This window comes from Schistocerca serialis, chromosome 3 (assembly GCF_023864345.2).
Source record: "Schistocerca serialis cubense isolate TAMUIC-IGC-003099 chromosome 3, iqSchSeri2.2, whole genome shotgun sequence".
Taxonomy (NCBI): Eukaryota; Metazoa; Arthropoda; class Insecta; order Orthoptera; family Acrididae; genus Schistocerca; species Schistocerca serialis.
In genome coordinates this window covers 505,681,353-505,692,406 of record NC_064640.1, presented here as the reverse complement: position 1 = coordinate 505,692,406, position 11,054 = coordinate 505,681,353, and the positions used below count along the sequence as shown (strand labels likewise).

Sequence of the window (11,054 nt, the reverse complement as noted above, 5' to 3'; positions counted from 1 at the left end):
AATGTGGATGTTGTAGTCATTGTTTGTGGTTATGAGCTTATTGTTTGTAATCCATTTTCATAGTTTTCTTTGCTGAGTGTGGCACAGAAAAGCTAATTTTTACTTTTATGTGTGGTTGGATGTAGCATATTGCATAGCTGTTCCCACGCTTCCATCTTCTTATATGTTTTGTATACTTAGTTTTGAAATTCCTGTCTGTCATCGCCAGATATACTGATTCATGTTCTTGGTATTCTAACTGGTATATACCTGCTCCTTGGGGTATCTCTTGTTGTTTTGTAAATGTGACTGGGGAGTGTTTCTTAATCTTTATTTTATGTTTAATGTTCAGTTGTTTATCTTCTATGCTTTTTGTGTGTTGATTTGTGTTTGCATGTTAAATTGCACAATTTTTGTGAATCATGTTATAAGTGTCACTGTCTGATGTTTCCGTGTGCGCTGTAGGGTCTGTCGGGTTCTGTGGTGTTGGTACTTCTCTGATTGTTTTCACCTTTCTTTACCTGTTTTTTGCTTTTGTGATTGAGTCTTTGTACTATTTCGGTGTTATAATAATTGTTTGTGGCTATGAGTTTATTGTTTGTAAGTCTTTTTAATAGTTTTTGCTGCTGAATGTGATAGTATTTAGTTGTGTAACATGCTAAACGGCTACCAATTTTAGATTTTAATGGTGGATTGGTGTAGGATGTATTATTGTCTGTCTATTTTTTTCTCCCAGCATCTCATACGTTCTGTACACCTAGTTTTATAAATCCTGCCCATCATCATCAGTTATACTCATTCACATTCTTGGTTTTCTGACTAGTATATACCTGTCCTTGGTATTTATTTGTTTTGTCTCTTGTTGTTTGCGAATGTGACTGGGGCGTGCATCTTGATCTGTAAGCAATGTTTAATCCCTGCTTCTTTAATATATTTGTTATTCAGTGTTGATCTGTGTTTGTATTTAAACTGAACGACTTCTTCTTTTCAGTCATGTAATAAGTGTTACTGTTTTGTGTTTCTGTGTGTACTGCAATATCTGTGGGTTCTGTGGTGTTGGCATTCTCCTATTGTTTTCATCTCTCTTTAGTTGTGTTTCGCTTGTTTGGTTGAGTATTTGTGCTATGTGCATGTTATAATTAATTTTTGTCCCTGTGACTTGTACTGTTTTGTAAAAAAATTTCATAGTTCTCTTTGCTGAATGTAATTTTATTTAGTCTGTGTAACATGCATCACAATATCGCTAATTTTTGAAGTTATGGGCGGGATTATGTAGCAAATATAACTGTATGTCTGTTTTCATACTTGCAGCTTACCGAGCGAGGTGGCGCAGTGGTTAGCGCACTGGACTCGCATTCGGGAGGACGACGGTTCAATCCCGTCTCCGGCCATCCTGATTTAGGTTTTCCGTGATTTCCCTAAATCGTTTCAGGCGAATGCCGGGATGGTTCCTTTGAAAGGGCACGGCCGATTTCCTTCCCAATCCTTCCCTAACCCGAGCTTGCGCTCCGTCTCTACTGACCTCGTTGTCGACGGGACGTTAAACACTAACCACCACCACCACCACTTGCAGCTTCTTGTATGTTCTTTGTACCTAGTTTTGAAGTTACTGCTTGTCATTGTCAGCTGTACTGATTCAGGCTTTCGGCATTTGAACTGGTATATGCCTGCTCCTTTTGACTTATCTGAGTTGGCTCATGTTGTTTGTTCAAAGGTGGCTGGAGTGTGTTTCTTGATCTGTATTCTATGTGTAATATTTAGTTGTTTAGCATATATGCTGCTGATTTTTGCCTGTATTTTAAATTATACCATTTTTTGTTAGTCATAACATAAGTGTTACTGTTTGGTATTTCTGTGTCCGCTGTAGCGTCTGTCGGGTTCTGTGGTGTTGGTATTTCTCTGATTGTTTTCACCTTTCTTCACCTATTTTTGGCTTTTTTGATTAAGTCTTTGTACTATGTGGGTGTTATGATAATTGTTTGTGGCTATCAGTTTATTGTTCGTAAGTCTTTTCCATAGTTTTTGTTGCTGAATGTGATAGTATTTAGTTGTGTTACATGCTATAGGTCCGCTTGTTTTAGATTTCGTTAATGGTTTGGTGTAGGATGTATTATTGTCTCTCAGTTTTCTTTCTTCTAGCATCTCATATGTTCTGTGTACCTAGTTTTAGAAATCATGCCCATTATCATCACATATACTCATTCACATTTTTGGTTTTCTGACTGGTATATACCTGCTCCTTGATATTCATGTGGCTTGTCTCTTGTTGTTTGCAAATGTGACTGGAGCGAGCCTCTTGATCTGTAAGCAAGTTCAGTCCCTGCTGTAATATATTTGTTATTCTGTGTTGATTTGTGTTTGTATGTTAAAGTGAACAATTCTTTGTTTCAGCCGTGTAATAAGTGTTATTGTTTTGTGTTTCTGTGTGTGCTGTAATATCTGTCGGTTCTGTGGTGTTGGTATTATCTCACTGTTTCCATCTTTCGTTAGTTGTGTTTTGCTTTTGTGGTTGAGTATTTGTTCTATGTGGGTGTTATAATCATTTTTGTGCCTATGAGTTGTAATGTTTGTAATTAATTTTCATAGTTATCTTTGCTTAGTGTAATATTATTTAGTCTGTGTAACATGTGACACAGTATCGCTAAGTTTTAATTTTATGGGTTGTTTTATGTAGCAAATATAATTGTATGGCTGTTTTTGTACTTGTAGCTTCATGTATGTTCTGTATACTTAGTTTTGAAATTCCTGCCTGTCATCATCAGATATACTGATTGAGGTTTTTGACATTCGAACTGGTATATATCTGCTCCTTGCTATTTACGTGGTTTGTCTTTTGTTGTTTGCAAGTGTGATTGGAGTGTGCTTGTTGATCTGTAAGCAATTTGAAACCATGGTTCTTTAGTATATTTGTTATTCTGTGTTGCTTTGTGCTTGTATGTTAAAGTGAAACATTTCATTGTGTTCGTCATGTAATAAGTGTTTCTGTGCATGCTGTAATACCTTTGGGTTCTGTGGTCCTGGTATTCTCCCATTGTTTTGTATGTTGATTTTTGCTTGTATTTTAAATTATACCATTTTTTGTTAGTCATGTCATAAGTGTTACTGTTTGGTGTTTCTGTGTGTGTTGTAGCGTCTGTCTGGTTCTGTGGTGTTGGTATTTCTCTGATTGTTTTACCTTTCTATACCTGTTTTGGCTTTTGTGATTAAGTCTTTGTACTATGTGGGTGTTATAATAATTATTTGTGGCTATGAGTTTATTGTTTGTAAGTCTTTTCCATAGTTTTTGTTGTTGAATGTGATAGTATTTAGTTTTGTAACATGTTATAAGGCCGCTAATTTTAGATTTCGTTAGTGGTTTTGCGTAGGCAGTATCTTTCTTTAGTTGTGTTTTGCTTTTGTGGTTGACTATTTGTGCTATGTGGGTGTTATAATAAATTTTTGTGCCTATTTCCTGTATTGTTTGTAATTATTTTTCATAGTTATCTTTGCTGTATATAGTATTGTTTAGTCTGTGTAACATGTATCACAGTATCGCTAATTTTTAATTTTATGGGTGGGTTTTTGTGTGTCATATCATGAGTGCTACTGTTTTCTGTTTCTGCATGTGCTGTAGTCTCTGTGCTGTTCTGTGGTGTTAATGTTATCCAATTTTTTTTTCATTTTTCTTTAGTTGTTTTAATTTTGTCGTTGAATTTTTGTACTAAGTAGGTGTTACAACAACTGTTTGTGTCTATGAGTTGTATTGTTTATAATTGTGTTTCATCATTTTGTTTGCTGAGTGTGAAATTATTTAGTCTATGTAACGTGTGTCATATGGCAGTTAATTTTTGATTTTGTGAGTTGTTTGATGTAGCATGTATAATTTTATGTGTGGTTGTTGGCTTTCTGAAGATGTGTGTATTGTTGTGTCTCTTTATTTTTAGATTGAAGAAATGTATTTGCTCTTTCTCATTCTTTTTCCATAGTGAACTGAATATATGTACTTTTTATGTTTTTGTGAAGTTTATCTATTTTCTCTGTTGCTGCTTCTATCATATAGATTATGTCATCCATGTATCCAAACCAGTGAACAATTTTGTGTCCTTTTCCTGTGCTGACTGTATCGGATTTTGTGTTGTCTGTGTGGTTGATGAGTATGTTTACAATGTACCTGATACTGACAATCCATTTAGATTGCATCTCTTTGTAAGTAAATTTCCTTTTCAAATCATAAGTAATTTTGGGATGTGACCGCTTCAAGGGTTTTGATTATTTCACTAATGTTGTCTACAGGTATTTTTTTGTATGTCAGCAGGTTTTCTTCGTGTAGTTTTATTGTATTTGTGATAGATGTCGAGGTGTACATGTTCTCTGTGTTGAGAGAGATAGTGCTGCTGTTTGTGGAATACGTAAGTTTATATCCATGTTATGAATTCATTTGTGTTTTCCAATGTTCTGCTGTCCATTTCATAGTGTTGCATTATGTGTTCTTTAATGTATTTTGCCACATGGTATGACGGTACATTCATGAAATTAGCAACCAACCTCACCAGAATAAGGTATTTGTGAACCTTGGGTTGGCTTTGAAGTGTTGACGTTTTTGGATTCTTCTCTTTGATGTACTGTTGTTGTTTATCTGTGAGTATGCGTTTGGTGACATTGAGGTTTTTTTTTTGTGTGTTTATAAAAATATGCTGTTGGGTCAGATTTCAGTCTTGTCATATTGATACAGGAGATGAAATCCCTGTTTTTTTCCATATATTGTTCTTTACTGGTAGGTGCTATGCCGTTCCCTTTATCAGCTCTTCTGCCTATGATGTTATTAGAGTGTAATTATGCATCTAATGTCTTATTGGTGTTGTTTCCTGTTTGAAGTTTCCTGTTTTGCTCTTTCTTTGCCACTGTGGTTACGTTTTATTATTTCTTCCTTCAATAGTTCTCGTGTTAGCCCAATGTTTGCAGTGTTATTTCCTTGTTTCTGTTCCTCAGTGAGGATGGTTTCTGTTTTCTACAATCATACCTTCTATATCGGTCTTTGTACTGATGTTGTGTTTGAGCTCTTTCTCTAGTAGCTGTGTTTCTTTCTCTGTTAGTCCTCTCTCTGTGACATTTATTATTTTTGGGAATTTGTGGTGGTGAGTATGTTGCACTTTCTTGTGGTTTTTTCTGTTTTTTTTTTGTTAGTGAATGTTCCTATGTTTCGTTTGTATTTGTTCAGTTTACATTGGAATGCTCTTGCTGTAATGTGTTAAATTTTCTGTATTACGTTGATCATCACCACTGGGTTGTTCCAAGGTTGTCAGTTGGCAACACTACTACTATAAACAGACAACTGTCGAATACACAATGAAAAATGCTAGGGAAGTGATGCAATAAATGTGGTCGAGAAGAGTTAGGAAACGGCCATCTGGAGTATAGGGACCGAATGAAAACATCTACAGGACCACACACATGGACTAGCAACGTTGGAAATCGTAAGTAACCTCAAAAAATAATTTAACTTCACAAAACGTATGCTACAAAAGTTGTCTCTAACGTGAAAAACAAGAGAAAAACATGATAATACGTAACATAATGAAATATATATATATATATATATATATATATATATATATTACATGCTACTAAAGATGCTTCATAAATAAAAGAAGCGAAACGCCTCGACGAATTTTGAAGGGACTAAGAAGAGACAACGGAAAACGAAAAAAAAAAAACGCGAAAAGAAATTTATTTTCAGAAGCTCTGTGAGAAACATTCACTTTTGAGTGCTTCTTTTATCAACACACATCAGTTGCTAGAAAACCAAGTGAACGTTAAAGATTGTCTGTCAAGAGATAGGAATCTCAGGCAGTTACATACCATAAACTACTCTTTCCAATCTGGTGATGATACAGTCCATTTCAAATGCATTCCATTACACAATCACACTCTGGTAGTAGCTACAGAAAAATAAGCAGAGAAGAATGACTAGAGAGCTCTTTACTGAGACATTGATGACAAGCGTTATCATATCGATAGTAACGCCATTTCTGTTTACTATGACGATAGAACGAACATTCTGTTATATTATTATTTGAATATTCGATGCTGTAATTACACAGGTTAAATTCTGATAATCAATTTCACAGTACCATCTTTAACAATTAGGCCCTATCTTCTGACTGTTTGGACATAGGGAAGATCATTATTGAAAAATGAATCTTTCAGTTAGATAGAAAGTTTTAACCTACAGTTATCTCTTCAGATTTTCCTATGATGTTTCCCCTAACTCACTGTTCACAGTAAAATATTGTTTACCAGAAAAATGAAATGTTGTAGAATGATAAATAGCTGCATTATTGGTTAAAAATCGTTTAGTTTATGGCTATATACTGAGTTGTTTATCACAGATTTCTATATTTGGTGAGACAACAATACTAACACAACAATTCTAGTATATTAACCATTACACAACCAGTACTAATAGTAATAATAGTAGAGAATAAAAGATATATAGATGTGTAACACCAGTTCTAGTATATTAACCATTACACTTCATAAGCAAGACAGATGTGATCATATTTCAAAAAAAGTGCATGCATTTATATTTCCTTGCTTAATAGTTTTCGTTCACCAATAACTTTAATTTTAGTGTAAAAGAATATTACTGGAATTTAATCTGCTGCTAAAGTGGCAAGCGTTTTTTGGAGATCTTGACTGATATTCTATTGAATACGAATAGTGTACCTAAATATTTTTGCTGTTGTATCTTTATATTAAATATTATAAAGTTAATAGTGTACTGATAACGGATTTGTAATTGTAAAAACTATTTTAGTAACATAATTTGTTAGATTTCTTATCTATGCTCATTTCAGAAATGTGAATGTAGTTGTCGAAATAAATGAATTTAAAAATTGCAGTTTTCTCGAAGTCAGATGCAAAAAAACAAGATTATTCCCTTTTCTCTAATTCTCCAAATGATATAATTTTTCATAGAGTGTTATTTCTAATATACTTGTCTTTCGGAAATGTTACATAGAACATTATTTAGGTAGACATTCGTAGAGCATATAATGACACAGCAAAAATCTAATACAATGGTTAAACTAACTTTTAAACTTTTGATAACTTGAGCTGCCTTTATGCGACACAAGAGTTCCAAAATTGTACAACTGGAGCCGCAGAGTTGAGCACACACACCAGCACAAGCAGCAGTTTGTGTTTCTATACAGGATTTTGCTTAGTCGTTGTTCTCATGTGCTTCTGTGAAGACGTGAATAGTACCTGTGTGATCATCTTAAGGTTGAAGCCTTCTGTACGTTTTCATCTTAAGGTTCGAGCCTTCTGTACGTTTTTTCTTACCAATAGATTTGTTTTTGGAGTTCGTCCACCTTGAGCAAAACACAATGTTATCTTTTCTTCTATTTCCCAGACATGTTTCCCTGAAGATTCAGCATCATTAATGGGTTCCTATTTTCTTTTTTGTTCCTATATGTTGTGGTTTACGTGTTGTTTATTTTCTATTAAGTGCAATAAAAACATAACAAAGCAGGAAAACCACAGCAAGTGGTTACAACAAAGGAAATAAAAGCTCCTCAAGATGCTGAAACTTCAGCGAAACGTCTCTGGGAAACAGAATAAAAAGTAACACTGTGTTTTGCTCAAAGCGGACCCCCTCAAAGAAATAAAACAAAAGTACTTATGCATTTAAATATGTTAACTTATTTCTGTTGTTTGCATATTTTTCGAGATTTAGTGTAATGTGAGCAAACTTTGTAGTGCAGTGTTAACAGGAAGAACCATAGCAGCAATACACAGAGTGCATCTAGCGATTGTTTGTGTTAGTCTTACATTGCTTTTTATACAGACGAACATAGAATACAAATGGATACAGACGGGAAATGGATCACTGTCTCTGGAAACAGTTACAAGCTGTGTTGGGCACATTCAACAGCCTTCAGGCTGCTGCACGGGACTACGGAGGCGTCGAGGCTTCAGAGTAATACTGTGGCTCCTCCGATGCCTATAATGTCGCCTGGAATCCTTGATGTCACTGTGCCTTCCGATTTGCTCGTCGTGGCCGATCGCCACTCACCTGATGGTCTACGGCGAACAGTGACTGGGTCACGAATCTCTAAGTGAGTGGCGAAAGTGGATTCTGTAAGCACTGATGTCCCCTTAGGGATTAAAAACAGATCTCAGGAATTACCACTAATGAGAATACATCTCAGCCAGCACAGGATACTTCGTATGTTGCGACTTGAGAAGATTTTGGTGAAATAACTAGACAAGTGCAGGGGGTGGATTTGTTGGTCATTGGGGGCTCCAATGTTAGGCAGGTGATGGTGTCCCTTATGTAAATGGCGAGCATCTCCAGAAGGAAGGGCACAGTTCACTCTTCTGGCTTGCATAGGACATCGTCCGAGATGCAGAGGACGCTCTCCCGGCTACAATTGAATGGTAGCATTTAGCTAAGATCGTGGCTCATTTTAGAGCGATTGACGCCTCGGTTTAATGACCATCTGCGTTTCACACATGTCGGTGGCTGCGTTGCTGAAGAAATCTAGGCTCTCACGTGAGGTGGAAACAGAGCTAGACACTTTGTTGCATTGCTCTCAGGAACCATCGAGGTCTACCGGTTTTAAGCCGTGTGAAATACGCACACGGTTCTGTGACCATCTTTGATGCGGACTTATCTACCTTCGCCATCGGGTAGCAAATTATAGGACCATTCTTAATACATTAGGCATGCACTAAAAGCAAGAAGCGGCTACTATGGTAGTAGACTATGTGCCACCTTTTTAGGATGGTGAAATCAGTCCACAGCCACGATAAGGTGCATTTTGATTTGAAACAGCGAAGAAAATCAGCCCCATAAATAAAAGGAAGTGGCAAACGTCGTGGGAAGTTGGAGAAGGAAATTTTTATCATAATATTAGTTACTTATATAAGAGGTAGTCAAAATAAAACGAGACAGATGGAAAAAAAGTAAGTAAAGTGTTTACTTCCGTAAAGTTTCCGGATTGCTGCCGAACGACGTCGATTTCCTGCCACGATATTTGGGCTGGCAGCATCTTCAGGTGAGTGTTTTGCAGTGGAGGGGGCCGGGGGAGAGGGGGGGGGGCTGGCAGCAGCATAATATGCCGCTCTGGAGCCTACAGAAAAGTTAAAAAACAGAATTAGGAGATATGAAAAACAAAGCAATACGGGAGGAAAGACCTGGACTTAAACCACTCTTTCTCCTCTTGCTCTTGTGGGTGGACACGTTTCTTCTTCCTTAAAGTTGTGCTGATCTGATGTGGAGAATATCCATTATCTTTGAACACTGACTGTAGGTGTTCTAGGTCCTTCATAGCGCTGTCTCCATCAGACACAACATGTGTCCGGTGCACCAAAGTTCGAAGGACGCACATAGTTGTGATGGGTGCTGGCAGCTACTTGCCTGTAAATTCAGGTCTGTATTTGTGGGCTTCCTGTACACGAAATGCGCCAATGATCCATCCACTTTCCGTCTGACTAAGACGTCCAGAAATATCAGACAGACATCCGCCCTTATCGACTTCCATTGTAAATTTGATATTCTCCTGGATAGAATTCAGATGCTACAAAAAACATGATTGCTCTTCTTCACACTGCAAAAGTATCATCCACGTATGGCCGGAGGACTTTTTGTTTAAATCTGCCGAATCAAGTGCCTGCTCCTCAAAGTCGTCGATAAAAAGTTTGCTACCAGAGGGGAGAGAGGACTATCCATTGCAACACCATCAATTTGCTCAAAATATTCACTGTTGAATAAAAAGTAGGATAAGGAAAGGGCATGATGAAATAGCGCTGTTAGCAGATTTGAATTTACTGTTGACGAGTGACAATGAATCCATGATAAGGATCCTAGTGAAGAGTGAGACAAAATCGAAGCTTACTAATCAGTCCGACTCTTTCAATCGAATTGCCTTCAGCCTATTAATAAAGTCAGCGGATTTGCGAATATGATGTGAACACTTCCCCCAAAAGGTCTCAGTAAAGGCGCAAGATATTTAGCTAATTCATACGTTGCAACGCCAGTACTGCCCACAATTGGACGTAATGGTAGACCTTCTTTGTGTATTTTTGGAAGACCATGTAACCGTGGTGGAACAGAGTTGTGAGGTCTTAATCGTTTCGCAACTTCTTGCGGAAGGGAAGACCAATGACCAATGACACGTGAAGTAAATTTTAATTTTATTATTTTTCACATCTGAATTTTAACTTCACGAGTGCGCATTCTCGCATTCCGACAGAGATCGTGCATTTAGTATCACATTACGCATGCACCTTCACGTGATAGGTGGTGCAATATTCGAAGAGAGAGCGCTACTCGACAGAGGTCGCTCATGTAGCGGCTGCCTTTACGCATGCGTCATCGCGCCTATTTATGGTATAAAGGTAGAGACATGAACTAGCAACCTTCCTAGAATCTTTGGTCATCCACCGTATTTCCCAGCCTCTGGCGGCGGCTGGGACAATCCGTCCGGAACAGTTCAGATTCGCTTTCCACCTGTCGACCGAACTGAAAGTCTTAGGAACACTGAACATGTCACCAACGACTTTTAGTCCACACTGTTGACGTCAGCGGTTTTCCTGGACCGCAAAACGCGTACGACAAGATTTGGCTGGACAATGGCGTATACAAAATGCTGACACAGACGACCATCTCGGACATCTATATCAAGATTGTGGATAATTTCCTCCGCAACAGAACCTTCTTTGTTGCTCGGTAAAGAAAACGCCCTCAAGGCTGTGTGTTGTCTCCCATCCTCTGTAACATATATTTTAATGATATGCCCGTCATCCCACACTACCACCTGGCACAATACGCCGACGATATGGCGGTCTATACGAGTGGCCGCAACACGGACCAACTCATTGCTAGTATACAGAGGCAAGTCCCGACGTCCCCGGATACCGAATAGCTAGGTGTCCGGATGGATGGAAAAACAGCCCTCCCATCGACATGCAGAATACGTCAACCATAAATGACAGAAGCTGATAAAGCTATTGCACCCTCTCTTTGGCAGCAAGGAACTGAACTTAGACACCTATATCCCCTCTGCGTGGGCCACGATTAGTGCCTCCCG

The 11,054-nt window shown here is 37.7% G+C and overlaps 1 non-coding gene across 1 annotated transcript; it reads left to right on the top strand.

The window, feature by feature from the left end:
• Positions 1-1,297: 1,297 nt before the first annotated feature.
• On the top strand, positions 1,298-1,370 carry Trnaa-cgc (transfer RNA alanine (anticodon CGC)). The gene has a single exon. It is a non-coding gene; the product is annotated as a tRNA-Ala (tRNA).
• Positions 1,371-11,054: the final 9,684 nt, after the last annotated feature.